Source organism: Rana temporaria, chromosome 8 (assembly GCF_905171775.1).
Source record: "Rana temporaria chromosome 8, aRanTem1.1, whole genome shotgun sequence".
Classification (NCBI taxonomy): Eukaryota; Metazoa; Chordata; class Amphibia; order Anura; family Ranidae; genus Rana; species Rana temporaria.
The window spans coordinates 121958970-121981580 of record NC_053496.1 but is presented as its reverse complement, the minus strand read 5'-3'; the positions used below and the strand labels follow the sequence as shown (position 1 = coordinate 121981580).

Sequence of the window (22611 nt, the reverse complement as noted above, 5' to 3'; positions counted from 1 at the left end):
CTCATTACTACTCAATTTCTAGGCTATTTAGCATATGTTGTGATGGTTTAGAATAAGCACAATACACATTTTTGTACAGTAATAAAAGTAGGAGTGGTGAAAAAATGTTTGGTTGCACCAACAATGTTGTAGAGGAGTGGACAGATTAAAGCAGTTTGACAGAGTATAAGTGGCTGCAACTTTATTTGAAAACATGGGGTAGTGGCACAACCTGCGATATATTTAAATGTAATACAAGTCCATAGGAAGTCCTTTGAGCTAACCAGCTCTATAGTGGGAAACAGTCAGGGCAAGCCTTGCAGGGGAATTTGAAGCAACACTCCAAACATGTAAAAGAGAGAGAAAAACACAAGCACAGTAAGGACTGTATCATTTAATGAAAAAGGTGCATTAAAAACTCACATTTGAGGAGCTTGACAAAGGAGGGCACATTGTACACATCTCTCCACTGCTCATGCTCTGAAACACGTTGTGAGCACGTCTGTGATGCCATTCTGCCCTGCACTGCATTCCAGCCCTCTCCAGTGGTCCCCAGCTGCACTCCAACCCTTGGTTTGGATCCCGCTCGAGCGCCAACAATTCAAAGTCAGTATGTAAGTGCATTGCTCATGAACATTTGACTTTTAAATGCCATTTTGCGCAATCCAGTGGTGTTTGGTTTTGCGTTTTTCCATTTACTTCATAGCTCACTCTCCAATATACAAAATGTGCAAGGATTGGCCCTAACTGTGTGTGCTATTACTAACAAGGTGAACATGTTCTGATTTGAACTGTATATCGGGATTGTATTTTAGCTATTGTTCTACCAGACTACATGATCTAAATGGTAATATTGAAGTTTTTTTTCTAGGGCTGAGCTGCTACAATCAGGTAGCATTTTAACCTAGTGGAATGCTAGATTGCCCTTGGTGGAAATGAAAAAGCTCCTGAAATCCTTAAGCCAGCCATATATGGATCGAAATGTGGCCGGTTCAGCAAGAATAAACTATGGGCAGGCTGGGTTACTGAAGTTGATCGATTGACTTCAGTACAACCAGCCTATCAGGTATTTTAAAGCCACTGGCAGTGATCATTATATTCTGACAGCAAGGAAAGCTCCTGCAGCGAGACTGTGACGGGGGAATTAAGCAGTTTTCTTGACTTCAATTCATGATTGAAAGAATTTTTTTTTATTATTATTAATGGCCAGCCTTTGGACACAACCCCAGGGCAAAGCAGTGTTTAATAGATACAGCAAGTTCGCAACTGATCAACCAGAAAGTCATGAAATTAACCATGGTTTCCATGTGAACCTTGCACATTTAAAGTGGGTGTAAAAGATTAAGTTTTTCTTTTTTTTTAACTTAATGTAATGTAAGCTTCCAAGATTAGTCCCCCCCAAGTTTGTTAGTTTCAATAAAATAAAAAAATAACCTTTATTATTGCTTTATGGTTCACAGGGCCCAGGGAACAGCAGTAGGAAACCATTGCCTGATGTCAACCAAACACAGTGAGTCCGAGACTGTCTATAGACACACAAGGCTCGGGTCGGGTGCAAGCCCCAATGTCTGTCCCCATAGCAAGCACTTGTTATGGGGGCAGACACTGAAGAGGAGGACCAAACAGTGCTGGTGGGGGACTCCCAGAAGTGAAGGTCTGGGGCCGCTCTGTGCAATACCACTGAACAGAGCAGGTAAGTATGACATGTTTGTTAGTTTAAATACAAAAAAATAACCTTTATTATTGCAGGGAATATATGCAGGAATTCAGCAGACCAAATTCTTTGCAAATTTTGAACTTAGATTGGCTGTCCGGACCAAGTATTAAAACGGCCAGACAGGCCCATGCGGGTGGACATACACATATGTCCTCCGCACTCTGTGGCTCCCAGAGCAAGCACCTGCAAGCCTGGTGATCAATGTGTCCCCCTGGACACAGCAGCTCACACGACCCGGGTACAGTAAATCACATTTGTAAACATTGAATTCTCTCTCCTCCCACAAAGATCAGATCGTCTGTGAGAGGAGAGAGAACAGTTTCAGCAGCCTGCGATTGTTATAAATCTGCACAATGTATGTACACGTGCACACCAGTGCCAACCAGCCTACAGTGTCCCTGATAATTTGCCCCTAGTGTAGTGTGAATAAACAGTGCAGCCAGAACAGTGTACATTATCACTAGCTACACCAGTCAGTGTCACCAGACCATTGCCACCAGCAAGTGACCTTGAATGTCTTCCACAGCCCACACCAGTGTTCTGATCCCTGCCATACCCTATACTAATGCCCTGATCACCGCCACCATACCAGTGTTCTGTTCATTGCTATACCAGTGTCCTGATTACTGCCATACCAATATCCCCAGTTGTTTCCACGATCCTAATGCTCCAGGGCCTCCAACAATGTGATAGGTAGTCAGGAAATTAGATAAGTAACGCCGCTAGAAAGCCTGAAGGTGCTTCTTGGATTTTGGCCATAAAAATGTCCTGGACAGGGAGTGGCGACAGTATCTGGGGCAAATACGGTATATGTAATCCTCTGCTGAATGTCCTGTAGGTAGTAGACTGCTGTGCATTTTTGATAATTTGAAGAGGGAAGGGGTTTTGCCCTTTTAATCTATTTTAAAGCAGACTTTTGCAGAAAATCAAAGGTCTGTTAAACCACCCCCACCCAAATTGGCAAAGGTGATATAAAAATAAAGCTGTTGCAAAAAAAATCTAAAATAAATAATAATTTAAAAAAACTCAGCACTGGATATTTGGAGACTAGGATGTGTCTCACACAGACAAATCTTTCACCGCTCCAGGTGAGCCTCGTAAATCATTAAGGGTTGTTGAACCACCAGGGTGCTGGCGATGCTGATTATAGCAAATGGACGAAAAAACTCTGGATAGCCGCACTCCAAAATAACTAAAATAAAGTTGGTCTTTTATTTTCAAATGCACATGCATTCACCGCAAACAACAGGTACAGGAATGGCCGACACGTTTCACGCTGTACTTCAGCGCTTAGTCATGGCTGAGCGCTGAAGTACAGCGTGAAACGCGTCGGCCATTCCTGTACCTGTTGTTTGCGGTGAATGCATGTGCATTTGAAAATAAAAGACCAACTTTATTTTAGTTATTTTGGAGTGCGGCTATCCAGAGTTTTTTCGTCCATTTGCTAGGATGTGTCTCACGCTGTCATCTGGGTGCTTGAAATCCTGCAAGAATATATCCCTGCAATGTGCTGGAGTGCATTTTCACAGGATTGCGAGTGCCCCCCGGTGATGAGGAACAACGTAGTCATCAATGTCTCTCAGGAGCCAGTGCTGAGGTTTTTTTTTTTTTTTTTAGCAACAGCTTTATTTTGAAATAGCCTTTGCGTGCGATTTGACTTTGTGGGGTTGTGGCATTTGAAAGAGGGGATCTTTTATTTTCATTGAAAATGTGAGAACAGTAGAATATGCTTAGACAGTGTGCATGTCAATAGGATATGTGATGGGGATATACAGGGAGGAGATTTTGTGAGATGGGGCAGAGCAAAGTAATTTTATAATAAGAGGGGTGAATTTACTAAAGGTCATCTCAATGGACCGTGCACTTTGCAAGTGCAATTGCAGTCATTTTTACAGGAGCTTAGCAAATGTGGTAAGCTTCACTTTGTAAAGAATACCCAATCAAATACAAGGAAAAAAAAAATTGCTTGCACATAATTGGATGATGGAAATCAGCAGAGCAGTCTACTTGTCTTTAGTAAATCCACCAAAGTTTCTTAAGAAGGACAAACCAATATCACCAGCTGTCATTTTCATGAAAGCCAGCAATTAAAATACAATTATTCAAATAAAAATGTAATTACATTTAAAATAATTAAATTATTATTATACAGGATATATATAGCGCCAAAAGTTTATGCAGCACTTTACAATATAAAGGGGGACAGTACAATAACAATATAGTTCAATACAGAAGGATTAGGAGGGCTCGTCTCATGAAGCCTACAATCTAAAGGGAAGGTGAGGTGGTACAAAAGGCAATAGCTGCAGGGGACGATCTGATGGAGCTCATTCAAGTACAGTTCTTAGGTGGAGGTGGGGTAGGCTTCCCTAAATAAATACATTTTCAAGGCTCGCCTAAAGGCAGACAGGGCAGGAGCTGAGTGGACATACTGGGGCAGGGTTCCAAACAATGTCACATGACAAAACCGCTAGAACATGCCGCGAACGGCACATCGCTTCCAGACAGCGAACTTTATTGTCAGCATTATATGCCATACTGTTTTTGTCTACATGTGAGTACCCATTTTTTGTTTATTTAAATAAAGTATAAAACGATATTTCACTATCTGGGGCTCCTTTCTCTCCTATGCATGGGCTATTGCTGGATTAACATCATCAGCGCAGGGGGACAAGTAATAGCCAGAGGGCTACACAGTGGCCTATACTGTGAAGGCACCAGACCCGAAGAAGGGGTGAAAAAGTTGATGAGTGCGGGGTGTATAAGAGCACGGATTGCAGTGATCACGGAATATAACAAAAGCACAAAACATCTTTAGAATCACTCAGCACTTGGCTATTGGATTTGTTTTTTGTGTGTAAAAGGGATAACATAGGTACCCTAATGAAATAGGAATTTCAGGTTACGTTTGCACATTTTCTTTACTTATCAGTGTTTGCACAAGAACACTAGCAATTTGGTTTGCATAGCACTGTGGTATTTATTATTCACATATATCTTATTTATTTATTCATTTTCAAAGCAATTTTTTATGGTATATTAGTGTGCAAATCTTTTAGTAGTTTACACAGGCACACTGGCACTTTGGATCATCTAGCACCTTGTGTACATAGTGCAATATTTTTGCACACTGCACCTTATACTAGGAGCTTTTTTAGGGAGCATCCGGCTCCATAGGGCCTCAAGGGACCAGCGCCAAATCTGCTTTCTTTTTTTCTTCTCAATACTGGGGCAGGGAGATCCAGAGGATGGGAGAGCCTTTGGAGAAGTCCTGGAGGCGAGCATGGTAAGAGGTAACAAGAAAGCAGGAAATCTTGGGAGGAGAGGAGAGGACGATTTAGGTGATATCTGTAGAGGAGGTTAGTAATGGGTGATGTTGTGGTTGGCCTTGTATGTTGTGGTTAGCATTTAGAATTGTATATGATGGGGTAGGAAAATCCAGTGAAGGGATTGGCAGAGAGGAGCAGCAGACACGGATCGGCTAGTAAGGTGTATTAGTCTAGCAACAGCATTCATAAAAGACTGAAGGAGGGCTAGCCTGTATAAAGGTAGGCCAGTGAGGAGGGAGTTGCAGTAGTCAAGGCAGGAAATAATCAAGGCGTGGACAAGTTGCTTTGTGGTGTTGTTGGTCGGGAAGGGGCGAATTCTGGAAATGCTGAGGAGATTAAGGTGGCCAGCGATTAAATATGGGGGCTGAAGGAGAGGTCAGAGTCTAGGGTTACACCCAGCACCCTGGCATGTGTGGAGGGACCAATGGTTGTACCATTGATCTCAATGGTAAAGTCATTGGGGGGGGGGGGGGGGATCAGGAATAGGAAATATTACAAGCTCAGTTTTAGATTTAAGTTGAGGAAGTGCTGTGACATCCATACTGATATGTTGCTCAGTAAATTCAGTCAACTGCGTCAAAGGCAGCAGAAAGGTCTAAGAGTATGAATATGGAGTACTGGCCGTTGGTTTTAACAGTTCGGTCAATGAGTTTTAGTAGGGAAATTTCAGTGGCATATTGTGGGAAGCAGGACTGTAGAAGGTTGTTGTCAGTGAGGTAGCAACTCATACAGTTGTGGACAAGGCATTCAAATATCTAGCTGTTCAACACCTTGCTAATATTCCATTAGATATCAGTAGTTCCATCACTTTTGTGTTCCTCTTTATCCTAAGTGGAGCAAACCCTTCATCTTTTGCAGGACCCTAAAGGCTCCAGTAGCAAATGGCAGACTGGCTTGTCCCAATTACCTCCATTACTTTATAGCCTCACAACTTTCCTTCCCGCATAAATGGTGGCAATGCTACAGTCACAGCGGCAACACTTGTTTTTTATGAACAATTACAAAATTTGCATCTGAGAATTACTATCACTACTTGTAGGAAGGGTTTCCAACAGAGGTTTTAGCTCTTGCATATTATGAGGCCCGGGCCATATTTAAACCTGACCCAGTCCATGGTTCAACTTTTCATCCCACATGATTCAACTAAAAGACTGGGGAAATTATAAGCCCAGCCAGCTACAACAAAGTGGGCTGTGCTTGGGATCAAATACATCTCACAGCTCTTTCATGAAAGAACCTTGAGGAGTTTTGAACTGCATGAACACATCATGCCATGAGATCAGTGTTTGGGTCTCTTCAAGTGTTACTAAACCCAGGAACCTGCATTTATATCTGGTCTCCCACAGGTACATGAAAATGCAATTATTTTAGTAAATATAAACTGCTAAATACCTTTTCTCATCAGCAGTTTAAATCAGTCTTGTGACTACCATCAGTGCCTGGTTAAAGCGTGTAGGAGGAATTTTCATACTGCACTGGCTGTCCTATCAGAATGCAGGACACCCAACCCTCTGTCTGGATAGTGTGGATTGGCCCTGTGCTGATCACATGCACTCTCCCAAGAAACTAGCAGTTCACATCGGCGTGACTTGACAGGTCATATTGCACGTCAAATCGGAGCCTATTGCTGGCAATAAGAGCGTTTCAGTCGGCACCGCACTTATTTACAGATGTGGGCGATTTAAGTGAGGGATAGATACTAAGGATTTGATCTGGCTGTTCCCGGGCTCATTCGACCTGGTTCACCACACATGTGAACGATCGTTTGGGAGGAGATCATTAAATGGTTTCCAGGGATTGAGGAGTTACTTCATGCTTTATGGTCACTTGCTGGCCAGAGACATCTGGTAAGGGCATTTTGTTGTCATTTTGGGTGAAAAGTAGGGCTATGGAAATTAAAGATTAATTCCTCGATTTATCGTTAATTTTTTTGATAGCTCAAAATTCTTTTGATCGGTACTAGTGGTGCAATGGATCGTAAATGATTCGTGATACGAACGGGTCACCATATGCGGATCGGTACACCACGTGCTCTGCTGCTGCCTCGGCCATAGGAAAGGCAGCGGCTTTGGCCTAGCTCCCAGAGCGGCGGCCATCTTGGTCCACCCGGCAGCGGCCTAGGTGAGCCTAGATTGGCGAGCTGACGTCATCACCCAGCCTCAACTGCTCGTGTTCGGCCGGCTTCTCTGGTAAGACTAAGCAAGCACTAATCTTCCTATACAGTGGGGGAGATGTGGACCATATTACAGTGGGGGAGATGCGGACCATATTACAGTGGGGGAGATGCGGACCATATTACAGTGGGGGAGATGCGGACCATATTACAGTGGGGGAGATGTGGACCATATTACAGTGGGGGAGATGTCTGTGGATACTACAGTGGGGACTATATATGGTGGTGATCCGAAAAATGTATGTGCGTTACAATTAATCGAAATTATTTGATTAAGCGATAAAAAAAAAAAGATTAATCTAACGCAAAAATTTTAATCAGTAACAGCCCTAGTGAAAAGTCACACATTTTATTTGGAACATAGATTTTATTTTTTTACATGGTGTTTGGAGCAAAATCATCCAAAAAAAATTGCATAGTTCACTCTTTTCACTCAGTGATTGCATTGGGAGCGCCCTTTATCACAACATAATAGGTCTAGGCTTTACTTTTGCCATAGCCCTAAAAGACCTGATTACAACTGCTCTGGGTTTGTTTTTGCCCTGTATGAATGTACTATGAAAATCCGAATAAAAATATTTTGGAAAATAATCAGGTCTTTTTTATTTTATCAAAGGTTCCCTTGACAGGGCTTTTTTTTTTAAAAATTCCTCCAATCCCTCTGGAAGAAAAAGTAAACGTTTTTGCTGGAACACAAGGTATTATAAATCTTTCAGACTTCAAAGAAGATGTCTCTGGTGACTTTTTTTCCTACTTGCAAGAAGGGTATTAATATGTTTTCCTGATAACCCCTTCTGCCTCAATATTTGTTCTTCAGAAACCAGGCTGTTAGACTGAGATGGGCTGGGTCTGGATGGAGAATCTGACCCTGACACAGCAGATCTGCCCCGATCGGTAATCTTCATGGGGGTTTTGCCGAGAGGTTCATCAAGGTGAAAAACCAGGGTCTCTTTGGCCAGTAGGGGGCTATTAAGATTAGTTCTGTGGACACCCATCTGAACTTTGCCAACACCCTTGCTATCACTTGAAACGGGGGGAATCCGTAAGACAAAGGAACGTCCCATTTGTGGGCTAACGCATCTATCCCGAGAGCTTGATCCTGCCTCTGAAGATAGAAGAAGGCCGGTGTTTTTGCATTTTCTTGTTTTGCAAGGAGGTCAACCTGAGGATAGCCCCAATTTTCGGAGATCGTTTCGAATAACTCCAAGTTTAGAGACCAGTTGGCTTCTCTTATTTCCCCTCCTGCCGAGGAGATCTGCCATGGTGTTTTCTGTACCTTTCAGAAGAACTGTGGATAGAGAGGCTAAATTGTTCTCTGCCCATCTCAGAATCTGATAAGCTAGCTCCATCAAGGTCTTGCTTTTTGTGCCCCCTTGCTTTTTTATGTATAATATTGCCGTCATGTTGTTCGACAATATTTGGACATGAAGGAAGGAAAGAAGGCTTAGGTGAATAGCCTTCAACTCTCTCCAATTTGAGGATATTCTTGCCTCTGGCTTGGACCAAACCCCCTAAGTTCTCTTTTCTGCTAGGTGAGCTCCCCACCCCCATGTGCTTGCATCTGTTAGCCTCTGAGTTACCGGAAAGGTCCAAAGAAGCCCTTGAGATGTTTCTTTGCTCTCTCCCCCACCAGAGTGATCTTTTTACTCTTGACCCTATGCTGAACTTATTTTCCAGAGGTTCATGGCAAGACCAATTTGTCAGAATGCCTGCTTGCAGAGGACGGACATGAAACCTGGCCCACTGTACTGAGGGAATCACAGCTGTCAACAGGCCTAGAGCAGACGTGGCTTGCCTTACAGAAATCTCTGAGTTGGATTTAAGAGCCAAATTGGATTTCTGAAGGTTGAGAAGCCAACCCAAACCCCTTAGATGTGTTTGGATTATTTGAAGATTGACCTCTACTTGATCCTTTGAGTCGGCGAACAGTAGTAGGTCGTCCAAGTAGGGAACTATTGGAATCCCCTTCAGCCTCAGGGACTCCAAAGCTTCTGCCATCACTTTTGTGAGTACTCTAGGGGACGAGGAAAGGCCGAAGGGCAGAGCACGGAACTGCAGGTGCCAAACCTCTGCACCCCCCAGATTGACTGCAAATCTCAGGAATTTCTGTGATGGGGTGCTATTGGAATATGGAGATCAGCATCTCTCAGGTTGATGGATGCCATGTAGCATCTGGGGGTGAGTAGATTCCGTACTGAGAATATTGTATCCATCCTGATTTTTTTTTTGTTTATGGATTGGTTCAGAATTTTCAAATTGAGAATCAGGCAAAAATTTCCTGATGGTTTTTTGACCAGAAAGATGTGGGAGTTTTACCCTTTCCCCTCCTGATCTTTCGGTACCTGGGAAATTACCCACTGTTGCATCAGTTCTTGTAGAAAATACTTCATAACCAGGTCTTTCTCCCGATCCCTTGGCAGGTTTGTGATGTAAAACCGATCTGGGGGAACTGTGAAAATGCTAGCCGATATCCTTGTTTGATTAAACCCAGAACAAATGGATTTACTGTTGCTTTTTCCCAAACTGGTAGGAAGTTCTATAATCCCCCACATACTGGGAGATGGTCATTGTTTTTAAGGGATTTGCTAGGGAGGTCTAAAGAGCACCCCTCCTCTGCCTCTTCCTCTCTGAGGATTCCACGCCTTTTCTGTTATTGGTCTCTTTCCTTATTGGTTTGATGAAAAGGACGGAAATTCTTTCTTTACTGCACCACTTTCTTTTTCTGTGGGAAAGCTTTCTTTTTATCTGCTGTCCTATCAAACACAGTCTCCAGTTCCGACCCGAACATTAAGTCTACTGAAAAGGGAATTCCGCACAGTTTCACCTTGGAAGCAGACCAGGTTTTTAGTCAGAGGGCCCTCCTCGCTGAGTTAACTAGCGCTGAGGATCTGGCCGAAACCCTGATGGATTCTGCCAATGCATCTGCCATATATTTGACCGTTTTCAGAAAATAGGGAAGGACTCAAACAGATCTTTCCTGGAGGTACCTGCTACCGCATGGTTTTTAAGTTGCTCTAGCCAACACTCCATGTTCCTAGCCACAACTGTAGCTGTCATTGCAGGTTTAAGATTGGATAGGGATGAGTCCCAGGCTTTCTTCAATAGCCCATCTGTCCTTTTGTCCATAGCATCCTTAAGAATGCCCATATCCTCGAAAGCCAGATCAGTCCTTCTAGCTACTTGTCAAAAGGCGGCATCTATGATTGGGGGCGTGGCTTCGAGCTCGAGCAGGATGGATGCGTGAGCTCAAAGCGACAGGAAGAACAGCCGCACTAAGCAGCCCTTCTATGGCTCATTTTCCCGCACCGACCGGCGGACTCGAACTGGAGGCACATTGCCATGCCCGAGAAAGCGGCAGTCGGACAGAAAGCCCCATCGGCTAATGGACGTTTTTGTGCCTCACGGTAAAGCCAGCAAGCAAGATGGCGCAGAGGCCTGCACACACATCCTCGCAAAAGAAATCTGCCAAGAAAGGTAATCGGGCTCAAATACTCTTATCCCCTGCCGACATATCATCCATGCCGCCTACCCCATCGTCCTGCAGTCTGGCAAAATTGAGGCCCAGGCTGGATGAAAGGGGATCTGACCGGGCCGCAAGCCTGGATGGGAGTCAGGCCTCTGAATCAGGGGATGACACGAGGGATCAGACGGAGTCCATAGTGTCCTACCCTACGCAGAACGAACCAGTACTCGATACAGTTCTGAAGGACATGTTAATTTCCTTTAGGAGCACTTTGCAATCTGACATAGCGACATGAATGCATCGCCTTAGCAGAGACATTCAGGAGGTGGGCAGGAGGGTCGACCATATTGAGACTAAAATGGAAGAATATGCTACAACCATTAATGACTTGGTGGATGCTAATGAAGATAGAGAGACTGACACTGAATGGGTTAAAGAAAAAAGTTAGCAGACTTAGAGGACAGGTCCAGGAGGAATAACCTGAAGATCAGAGGGATCCCTGAATCTGTGTTGCAACCTGACCTGTGCCTATAAGCTACGGACATGTTTAAAGCCCTCATACCAAGTCTTGCTGACCTAGATGTTACAATTGATAGAATACACTGCCTGCCGAAACCGTCTCATTTGCCTGATCATGTCCCTAGGGATGTACTGCTAAGGTTGCACTTTCTCCACGTTAAAGAGCGTCTTATGGCAGTAATGCAGAAACAGGAATCCATCCCTCACCATTACCAGAACTTACAGTTCTTTGCTGACTTATCTCAATACACTTTGCTGAAAAGAAAAAACTGAACACTGACTAAACTTTTGCGAAACCATAAGATTATTTACCGTTGGGGGTACCTGACGAAACTTTCCGTCACGAGAGAGAATTGTAATTACACGATCACTTCATTGGAAAAGGGCCTTGACCTCCTCGAGGAGTGGGGCATCCTGCCTAATTCAGCTGATGGTGACACCGTGAACAACACCCCTCACCGGATTGAGCATGAATGGAAACAGGTTAACACTAGGAATGCCAAATCCTATACATAGCGTGAACCAGTTGGGCTTTGCTTTTATTTAAATTCCCTGAACCCAAAACCGACTCAGTTCATTTGAACTTTTCCCCCAGTTGCAAGTTGCAGCATACTGCTGCCCCCGAAGGACTCAATCCTTCAGACTAGTTGCCACATATATTGAAGTGGCGATGTTACCTTTACGGCCGTTTTGTTTTCTGTATTTTTTTCTCTTTTTGTTTCTTAGTTTATCCTCTACCTTGTTCACTGGATGTCGACAACCATACCGAGAGTTTTTCATCTCCAAGGATCCGAAGACTTTTTGAAAAATGTGCAGGGACAAGTTGGTACCTACACCTGGTCATGTGAGTACTGTGTTTCAGATACTGGTATAGCGGTTTGTGAGCAGCTTACTCATACAATCATAACATTTGTGGCTCTGCTGGACTTCCCCAACGATATGAGATCTCTTCAGTTAGCCCTTTCTTCCTCTATGGACCATGCCACTTAATGTTTTGTCCATGAATGTTAAAGGGCTCAACCACAAGGTCAAGCGAAAATCGTTGTGGAAAGAAGCGCTAACTCACCATTGTGATGTTATTTGTGCCCAGGAGACGCATTTCTGTGCAAAAAGCTCCACCAAAGTGCTCCCATGGAAGCTTTCCCCATGTATTCACAGCCAATGCTGATTCCAAGACCAAAGGAGTTTTAACTGCTATCCCTGACTCTGTGGCGTTCACCTTACACGATCTCATAAGTGATCCCATGGGGAGGTTTCTTATTCTATTGTGTGATCTGGATTCCACTATGTATACCATAGTTAATGCTTATTGCCCCAACAAACGCCAGGTGCATTTTTTCAACAAATTTATGAAAAAAGTCCAGTCGGTCCAGAGGGGTCTGCTTATTATGTGTGGAGACTTCAACATGACCCCGGACCCAGCGATGTACTCCACTACTACGTCCACTCACCATCTCCCAGCATTGTCCCCATCGATTCATAAATGTAACCTTTATGATGCTTGGCGCTGTTTACATGCCGAAGAAAGGGACTTCACTTTTTTTTTTCTCCTCCACATTGTGTTAATACAAGAATAGACCTATTCATAGTGGACCACAAGGTCTTGCTTCAGGTTAAATCAGTGACTATTAATGAGATATCTTGGAGTGACCATGCCGCTGTTGTACCAGCTATTGCAGATTCTGCTTCTTGTAAACCGAACCCGGTTTGGTGACTTAATTTTATTTTGCAGGAGCGAGGGGTAAGGGACAGCATTAGCACCCAAATCTCTGAGTTTTTTTAAGGCTAATGTTGGCTCAGTGCAGAGTCCTTTTGTGGTCTGGAACGCCCACAAAGCGTTCATTAGAGGTATTTTTATTCAGGTAGGGGCGAGATACAGGAGACAGAGGCAGCAACGACTTACTGATCTAATGGGCCAAATATCTGATTTGGAGAGTAAAGATAAGCAAATTCCATCTTATACCCTGTCCCAACAACTGACAAGACTACGATCTGACCTTAGATTGTATCTATTAGAAAACTTTAAAAGCACTTCCAAGCGACTTAAGATGACCTATTATGCCACGGGAAATAAGGCTGGTAGATTATTGGCGCAAGCCCTTAAAGGCCATAGGTACAAACTTAAGGTTCCATATATAATACATCCAAAGTCTGCCCAAAAAGTGTTCCATCCCCAACAAATTGCTGATGCTTTTAGCTACTTCTATGGTACTTTGTACAATCGTAAAGATGATCCAGCCACTTTTCAACCGACCCCTGAGCTTATTACCCAATTCTTGGGAAAGCTTGAAATCCTTCAGTTGACGTGTGATCAGCTTCAATCCTTGAATCTACCATTTACTGCAGAGGTTTTTAATTTTGAAGGAATAATGGACTTTATAGGCACCAATGGTCAGCATAGAATGTAAAATAAGTTTTTTATTGATACAAGCCCAGAAAATCTGGGTGATTGAATCAACAATTACAATATAGAAAAACAATATTAAAAAACATATAATTGGCTATATTAAAAACATTAGTAAGCATAGAATATCTCTGAAATGCTAATAACCCATCGGGGTTGTACAAAAACCACAGATAGTCCACACAGGACAACAACAACAGTTGATGAACAGACGTAGGCTTCAATTTGTAAACTTTTATACATAGGCTCTACATGTTTCGCATGTTACTGCTTCTTCGGGAGCTTAAAAAGAATACTTTCTGGAAGGAAAAACATAGACTATTATTGGTTTCAGATTTTAATTAAACATTGTATATTTTGTGAATCAGAATAAATAGTGTTTCTTGTGCATAAAAGCACCATAAGCAATGACTCAGATTGCCAAGAACCGCCAAACCACCGGTGCAAAAAAGGGGGATCAAGGTGAGGGAGGTGTAGGGACATGCCAAATACCCATATAGTTAGTCAGAGGTGTTAAGAAATAACACCGTCCTCGCCAAAATAGAAAAAATGGCGAGTAATGACGGATATGCCTAGGTAGTGCGGCAAGAAAGAGAAAAGAGTATATATATATATATCTCAGATTGTCGGTGGTAATGAGGTCAGGGAAAGATGATAGCGAAGCTCCACACATCACCAGTAAGGAAGTGAGAGTGAACCATTTTGTGTGTATATAGAGGCGAGATTATATAATAATAAAGAAAGTAAAAAAGTATAAAAGTATAATAAACCTACCATCAACATTGATAGGTAAAAAATAGATGTATATATGTATGAGAATTCCAACAATGCTTCTGGATCACTGTGGTGACAAGTTCCAGATAACAGACTGGATAAGGTGTAGTTTTTCGGACAAAGTTTGGACTGGAGTAGGGTCTAATAAAAATAAAAAATAATAAATAGTACTACTAAAAAGGTAGGGCTTTCGTAACGCATAAATGCATATAACAACCCGAATCAAAAAATACATGTATACATACCCAGAATACAGGGTACAGTCAGTATAGGGCTGGTTCAAAGGTTAGAAAGCAGTGCAAGATAATGTATATACACTGCCCATTTGTGGAAAAAATAGGAAAATACCAATAAAGGTTGAATCCCAAAAATTGTAAGAACCGGACCAGACCGTTCGAGCAGAGCTGTAGTGGTATGAGATGGTATCTATATGAAAAGGGATGAATAAACAAAAGACAGTCTAAATGAGGGCTGTTATAAACATGGCTAATAATGCCAAACACCACTACCAAAAGAAAAAGAAAGAGACCCATGAAAGAGTGCTTACCATGTCCAGGTACACCTGTTGTGTCACACGCCACTGTCTATGGGAGCAAACGAGTAGCTTCCTGGGGATCCTGCTCCATTATATGCGTGCATGTCTCCGATCACGTGAGCGGATGGGACTTCCGCATCACGTGTTCCGACCAGAGATCACGAGGGCCAATCACCTGTCAGCACAAGCTCCATGGGCGTCAGATGACGCCTACTAGAGCAAACGCAGGTGACAGGGCCAGTACTCGTGGAAGGGGAGGAGTGTAAGAACACGCTTCGCCAATGGGATTAGGCGGGGCGTGTCGGACCGGCACTGCACGTACTCGATGGCATAGCCATCAACACAAATACAGGTCAGGCCACGAATCTCTCATCCATCCCCTAACAAACCGCAGCATAGGATATGCTGCGGTTATCTGGCCGTACACAACCCCCCCATGAAACCCAAAAGTAGATGCGCCAGTCCTTGCAGCTATGGCAAACTGAGTCGTGGGTAAAAGAAACTTAAAATAATAATTCCTAAAAGAGGAAGACAATAAACAAAGTTATATTGTACATAGTAGCGCGCCACAAGCCAGTGCATGGTGAGAGTGGCCATGAATTATTGCTACCAAGTGAAACAGGACATGCATAGAGTAATACACGCATATTCAATATTTTTATACATGGTTATGTCTAGACATTTAAGTATGTCTATAGGGAAATGGATAGTCATAGGAACATAAGAAAGAGAACAAAACTACAGTAGCAGTTTTGTTCTCTTTATTATGTTTTTATGACTATCCATTTCCCTATAGACATACTTAAATGTCTAGACATAACCATGTATAAAAATATTGAATATGCGTGTATTACTCTATGCATGTCCTGTTTCACTTGGTAGCAATAATTCATGGCCACTCTCACCATGCACTGGCTTGTGGCGCGCTACTATGTACAATATAACTTTGTTTATTGTCTTCCTCTTTTAGGAATTATTATTTTAAGTTTCTTTTACCCACGACTCAGTTTGCCATAGCTGCTAGGACTGGCGCATCTACTTTTGGGTTTCATGGGGGGGTTGTGTACGGCCAGATAACCGCAGCATATCCTATGCTGCGGTTTGTTAGGGGATGGATGAGAGATTCGTGGCCTGACCTGTATTTGTGTTGATGGCTATGCCATCGAGTACGTGCAGTGCCGGTCCGACACGCCCCGCCTAATCCCATTGGCGAAGCGTGTTCTTACACTCCTCCCCTTCCACGAGTACTGGCCCTGTCACCTGCGTTTGCTCTAGTAGGCGTCATCTGACGCCCATGGAGCTTGTGCTGACAGGTGATTGGCCCTCGTGATCTCTGGTCGGAACACGTGATGCGGAAGTCCCATCCGCTCACGTGATCGGAGACATGCACGCATATAATGGAGCAGGATCCCCAGGAAGCTACTCGTTTGCTCCCATAGACAGTGGCGTGTGACACAACAGGTGTACCTGGACATGGTAAGCACTCTTTCATGGGTCTCTTTCTTTTTCTTTTGGTAGTGGTGTTTGGCATTATTAGCCATGTTTATAACAGCCCTCATTTAGACTGTCTTTTGTTTATTCATCCCTTTTCATATAGATACCATCTCATACCACTACAGCTCTGCTCTAACGGTCTGGTCCGGTTCTTACAATTTTTGGGATTCAACCTTTATTGGTATTTTCCTATTTTTTCCACAAATGGGCAGTGTATATACATTATCTTGCACTGCTTTCTAACCTTTGAACCAGCCCTATACTGACTGTACCCTGTATTCTGGGTATGTATACATGTATTTTTTGATTCGGGTTGTTATATGCATTTATGCGTTACGAAAGCCCTACCTTTTTAGTAGTACTATTTATTATTTTTTATTTTTATTAGACCCTACTCCAGTCCAAACTTTGTCCGAAAAACTACACCTTATCCAGTCTGTTATCTGGAACTTGTCACCACAGTGATCCAGAAGCATTGTTGGAATTCTCATACATATATACATCTATTTTTTACCTATCAATGTTGATGGTAGGTTTATTATACTTTTATACTTTTTTACTTTCTTTATTATTATATAATCTCGCCTCTATATACACACAAAATGGTTCACTCTCACTTCCTTACTGGTGATGTGTGGAGCTTCGCTATCATCTTTCCCTGACCTCATTACCACCGACAATCTGAGATATATATATATATATACTCTTTTCTCTTTCTTGCCGCACTACCTAGGCATATCCGTCATTACTCGCCATTTTTTCTATTTTGGCGAGGACGGTGTTATTTCTTAACACCTCTGACTAACTATATGGGTATTTGGCATGTCCCTACACCTCCCTCACCTTGATCCCCCTTTTTTGCACCGGTGGTTTGGCGGTTCTTGGCAATCTGAGTCATTGCTTATGGTGCTTTTATGCACAAGAAACACTATTTATTCTGATTCACAAAATATACAATGTTTAATTAAAATCTGAAACCAATAATAGTCTATGTTTTTCCTTCCAGAAAGTATTCTTTTTAAGCTCCCGAAGAAGCAGTAACATGCGAAACATGTAGAGCCTATGTATAAAAGTTTACAAATTGAAGCCTACGTCTGTTCATCAACTGTTGTTGTTGTCCTGTGTGGACTATCTGTGGTTTTTGTACAACCCCGATGGGTTATTAGCATTTCAGAGATATTCTATGCTTACTAATGTTTTTAACTAGTAGCCGACCAGCCACCGTCATTATACGGCGGCAGGTCGGCTCTCCTGGGCGAGAGCCCGTAGCTATACGTCCTATCGTATAGCCGCCACTAGGGGGCGCGTGCGCGCCGCCGGAGGCGCGCGCTCCCCGCTCGCCCCCGACTCCCGTGCGTGTGCCCGGCGGGCGCGATCGCCGCCGGGCACACGCGATCGCTCGGTACAGAGCGGGGAACGGGAGCTGTGTGTGTAAACACACAGCTCTCGTTCCTGTCAGCAGGGGAAATGCTGATTTTCTGTTCATACAATGTATGAACAGAAAATCAGTGTTTCCCCTAGTGAGGCCACCCCCCCCCCACAGTAAGAACACACCCAGGCATACTTAACCCCTTCCCCGCCCCCTAGTGTTAACCCCTTCACTGCCAGTGGCATTTTTATAGTAATCTAATGCATTTTTATAGCACTGATCGCTATAAAAATGCCAATGGTCCCAAAAATGTGTCAAAAATGTCCGAAGTGTCCGCCATAATGTCGCAATACCGAAAAAAAAATCGCTGATCGCCGCCATTACTAGTAAAAAAAATATTAATAAAAATGCCATAAAAATACCCCCTATTTTGTAAACGCTATAACTTTTGCGCAAACCAATCAATAAACGCTTATTGCGATTTTTTTTACGAAAAATATGTAGAAGAATACGTATCGGCCTAAACTGAGGAAAAAAAATGTTTTTTTATATATTTTTGGGGGATATTTATTACAGCAAAAAGTAAAAAATATTCATTTTTTTCAAAATTGTCGCTCTATTTTTGTTTATAGCGCAAAAAATAAAAAACGCAGAGGTGATCAAATACCACCAAAAGAAAGCTCTATTTGTGGGAAAAAAAGGACGCCAATTTTGTTTGGGAGCCACGTCGCACGACCGCGCAATTGTCTGTTAAAGCGACGCAGTCCCGAATCGCAAAAAGTACTCTGGTCTTTAGGCAGCAATATGTTCCGGGGGGTAAGTGGTTAATATAGCCAATTATATGTTTTTTAATATTGTTTTTCTATATTGTAATTGTTGATTCAATCACCCAGATTTTCTGGGCTTGTATCAATAAAAAACTTATTTTACATTCTATGCTGACCATTGGTGCCTATAAAGTCCATTATTCCTTCAAAATTAAAAACCTCTACTTATGTTAGGACGTGGCACCGCAATACCTTAGGACACCCATAGTCCATCCTATGGTCGGTGTTCCTTTATTTCCCATTTCACTACCATTTACTGCACATGAAATATCTAAGGTTATAGATTCCCTACCTCTTAATAAGTCGCCAGGCCCTGATGGTAGTGAATACTATAAAGGAATTCAAACCCATTCTCTCGCCCTACTTACTACAAATGTTCCAATCGGCTGCTGCCTCTGCCTCCTTTCCACCTGAAATGCTAGAAGCTTTAATTGTAGCATTGCCTAAGCCGGGGAAAGAGCACACTTCTCCCTCTAATTTTAGACTGATCTCATTACTAAATATTGATCTCAAAATTGATGCCAAATTAATTGCCATACGACTGGTAGACATCCTGCCCACATTGGTCCACCTGGATCAGGAGGGATTTAATAAAAATAGACAAACCTCGGACGCTACACGTCGTCTCGGTTATATTATTCACTTAGCAAAAGTACAACAGAGGCCTTCTCTGCTCCTCTCTTTGGATGCAGAGAAGGCCTTTGACAGGATCCATTGGTTATACCTAACCAAGGCTCTGGAATCGTTTGGCTTCAATGGGAATAATTCTAGCTTTGTACTCTAAGCCATCAGCCAGGGTTTATATGTCTGGTACTCTTTCGGCCCCATTTAATATTACTAATGGCACGGGACAGGGGTGTCCCCTGTCTCCGTTAATATTTAACATTCTGATGGAACCTTTGGCCATTTATGTGAAAACTCACCCTAAAATAACGGGATTTCGGGTTGGTAAGGATGTGCACTCAATAAGTCTCTTTGCAGATGACATTATCATGATATTGAGGGAGGTGGACTCTTCTTTGGCGGCAACACAAGAAGTTCTGGATCAGTTCAATAGACTCTCTTATTATAAAGTAAACGATAGCAAGTCCTATATCTTGGGTTTGGGACTTGATCCTCACACATGTGCCCGGATCAAAGCCCGATATCCATATACTTGGAGCACAGAAGGTATTAAGTACTTAGGAATCACGCCAACAGATGAAGTGGATCGCTTGGTAGAAGCCAATTATAACTCCTTTCTATTCTTGCTTGCCTCCAAGCTCAGAGATTTATCATGGACTTAATCTACATGGTCAGGCCGTTTGGCAGCTTTCAAGATGATATTGTTAACTCAATTCATCTATATATTTAGAAATCTCCCTTTCTTAGTTCCTGAAAGGTTCTTTACTATATCCCAATCCCCAAAAAAATACATTTCTTTGGCAAGGTCGGAAGGCTAGATGTGCCTTCCAAAAGCTGGTCAAATCTAGAATGGCAGGAGGGGTGGGTCATGTACTCCTTAAAGACTATTATCTAGCTGGGATCTTGGCCCAATTAAGATTCTGGTTCCAGGGTGGGCTTACTCCTAGGTGGCAGGAACTGGAAACCCACCAATGCCCTACTGTCAGCCTAATTTATTGCTAGCCAGTACTCATACAAACAAATTACCCTTGAACTTATCCCCTACCATGTGGGCTGCCCTTAAAGCTTGGAAGAGATTTCTAAATGAACCTCTGGTTGATCCTAATCCTAGGGTTATTCCGTTTCCTATAGTTGGCCTGCAATTACTAATTCCTAACCTAAGCGTTAAACATTGGGAATCTAAAGGTATCGTGAATGTTCCGGATATCCAAATAGGCCCTGCAGTCAAATCATTTAGATCCCTTCAAATTGAGTATGGTTTGGAATTAAGAGACAATTACGCAGTCACCCAAATTTTATTTCCTGAGGGCTTCCGCTGAGACATCTATTACCGTCCCATGGAAAGTATTCTTATACCTTACCAACCCAACTACCTCCATTAGGGGTATATCGCTTTTTTATGGTTTACTTAATCAAAAAACTACACTTATTAAAACTCCATCCATGAGATCTTGGGAATGGTACTTGAATATTCAATATTCTGTATCAAAGCGGAAGGATGCCATTACTTCGGTTTATAAGGCTACTAGATGTGCTAATTTGTGGGAACTTTACCAGAAAATTATGCTGAGATGGTACCTAACCCCCACACGCTTAGCGGGTTTTCAAACACAATCTTCTCCTCTGTGTTAGGGCTCTGGAGAAGAACTGTCCTTTTTCTGGATCCCTCCATTCCTTTTTAGTGGTATCTGTTAGAACCTTGTGAACAGGGAAGACTATGTCTAACTTCCTCTAGCCCCTGATACGTTTTGTCATGTAACGATAGTTGGGTTTTTTCCCCCTGAATCGCCAAAGTAGTATAGAGTGCCTTAAGTAATTTGTCCACCTCAAGCGATAGCTTATACCTAGACAATCTTGTCTCTTCTTCCTCCTCCTCATCCTCTGAATCAACAGTTGAGAGGGGAATGCTTCCCCTTTCTTCCGCAGACTCACTCTCCACTGGTCGGCAGGAAGACTGGACTGAGAGCTTTGTTCCTGGCTGGAACTCTGCCCTAGTTTATTCACAAGGGAACGCACTGTACCTAGGGTCTCTGCTAGTTCTTTTCTCACTGAAGACAAGTTCTTTACACTCCTGTGTAGACTCTTTCCTCACTAAATCCGCAATGCAGGATCTGCACAGTGGCTTGGGCCAAGAGTCCTTAAGGGTTTTTTGCATGAGGGGCATTTTCTTCCTGTTGTTCGCTCTGACTTGGCGGTGGCTTTCTTAAACAACAGTAAACAAAAAAAATACACAACAGGTCCTTTTTTTAGGGCTAACCAACACACAGTACCCCCAGCAGACACCCCAATTGCCCCAGAGTCTCACTCATGGCTGAACTGCTACGAGAGTGTCGCACTACAGCAGACAGCTGCAGTTCCTATTACACAAGAAAAAAACACCCAGTGAAAAGAAAAGGAAAGAGGCGCCACTGCACCTCGCCTACCTGGGCCTTGCTGGGAACCTGGGCACCTGCATCCGCCATCAATGCTGACGATTCAGCCTCCTCCATTGTGAACCGCTGCAGCAGCAGCCTGCGGGCTTTAAAGGTCACCTTTCCTTGCTCGGCTCCTCCTGGGAGCGGAAGGAAGTCCCGGCCAGAGGACCCACCCCTTCCTCCTGCATTCCAGTAGCCAGAACCAATCGCTGCTATGCCCTGCGGAAAGTCTATGCCCACTGGAAACCGATGTCACCCGCCGTCCAGGATTCGGCACCACAATGCAGAGACCTGGCATGGACGCTCTATCAGAGCACACCCGAGGCCCCCCCGAACACCCTGGGAGGACAACCTCCAGCAGACCATTACAGAAAGAGACACCAGAGCACCCCCCTCTCGTTCGGGAAGGAGCTGGGCTGGTCTTGAAAAAACAAACAAAGGTACTGCCAAAACCCCCTCCCGGAGAGAGCGCAGCCCCTCTGGTTCCCCAGCAGTTCTTCCACCATGGCCGAGGAAAGACTAAAACTGACGGCATGGAGGAAGCAGCTGCTTTTAAAAAGGGGCGTTGTCACGCAGTGTTTCCTGTGAAGAGGAGGAGCTACACTCTCTCCAAAGTGCTGTCCTGAAAGGCAAAGGGAGAAAAAGTGGGGCTCCAGATAGGAAGCTTCAGTCCAACTAGTGGTCCAGATGAACACCCAATTTGCCAACTTTTTAAAGCCAGTAATAAGGCAATTTGCAGAAAAGGAGGAAACAAATGGTCCTCATAATCAGGTAAGAGGTGGAGGAGTAAGAGATGACTAGGAAAGGGAAGTCAGAACAGAGGGAGGAGGAGGTAAAGAAGGAAGTAGTGAAGGAGGAAGGGGGCGAGGAGTAGAGGCAGGGGGGGGTGGAGGACGGGCAAGAGGGTGAAAGGGGGAAGAGGTTACATTAACATTGCTTGGATCAGCACCTACTACCGCCATTTGGCAGCACCTCTACCTCTCTTAGTAG

General features: G+C 43.4%; 1 protein-coding gene across 19 annotated transcripts in view; it reads right to left on the bottom strand.

Moving 5' to 3' along the window:
• The window catches only part of KCNMA1 (potassium calcium-activated channel subfamily M alpha 1), an 856444-nt gene that overhangs the window by 443854 nt on the left and 389979 nt on the right, over window positions 1–22611 (bottom strand). The gene's annotated exons all lie outside the window — the stretch shown is intronic.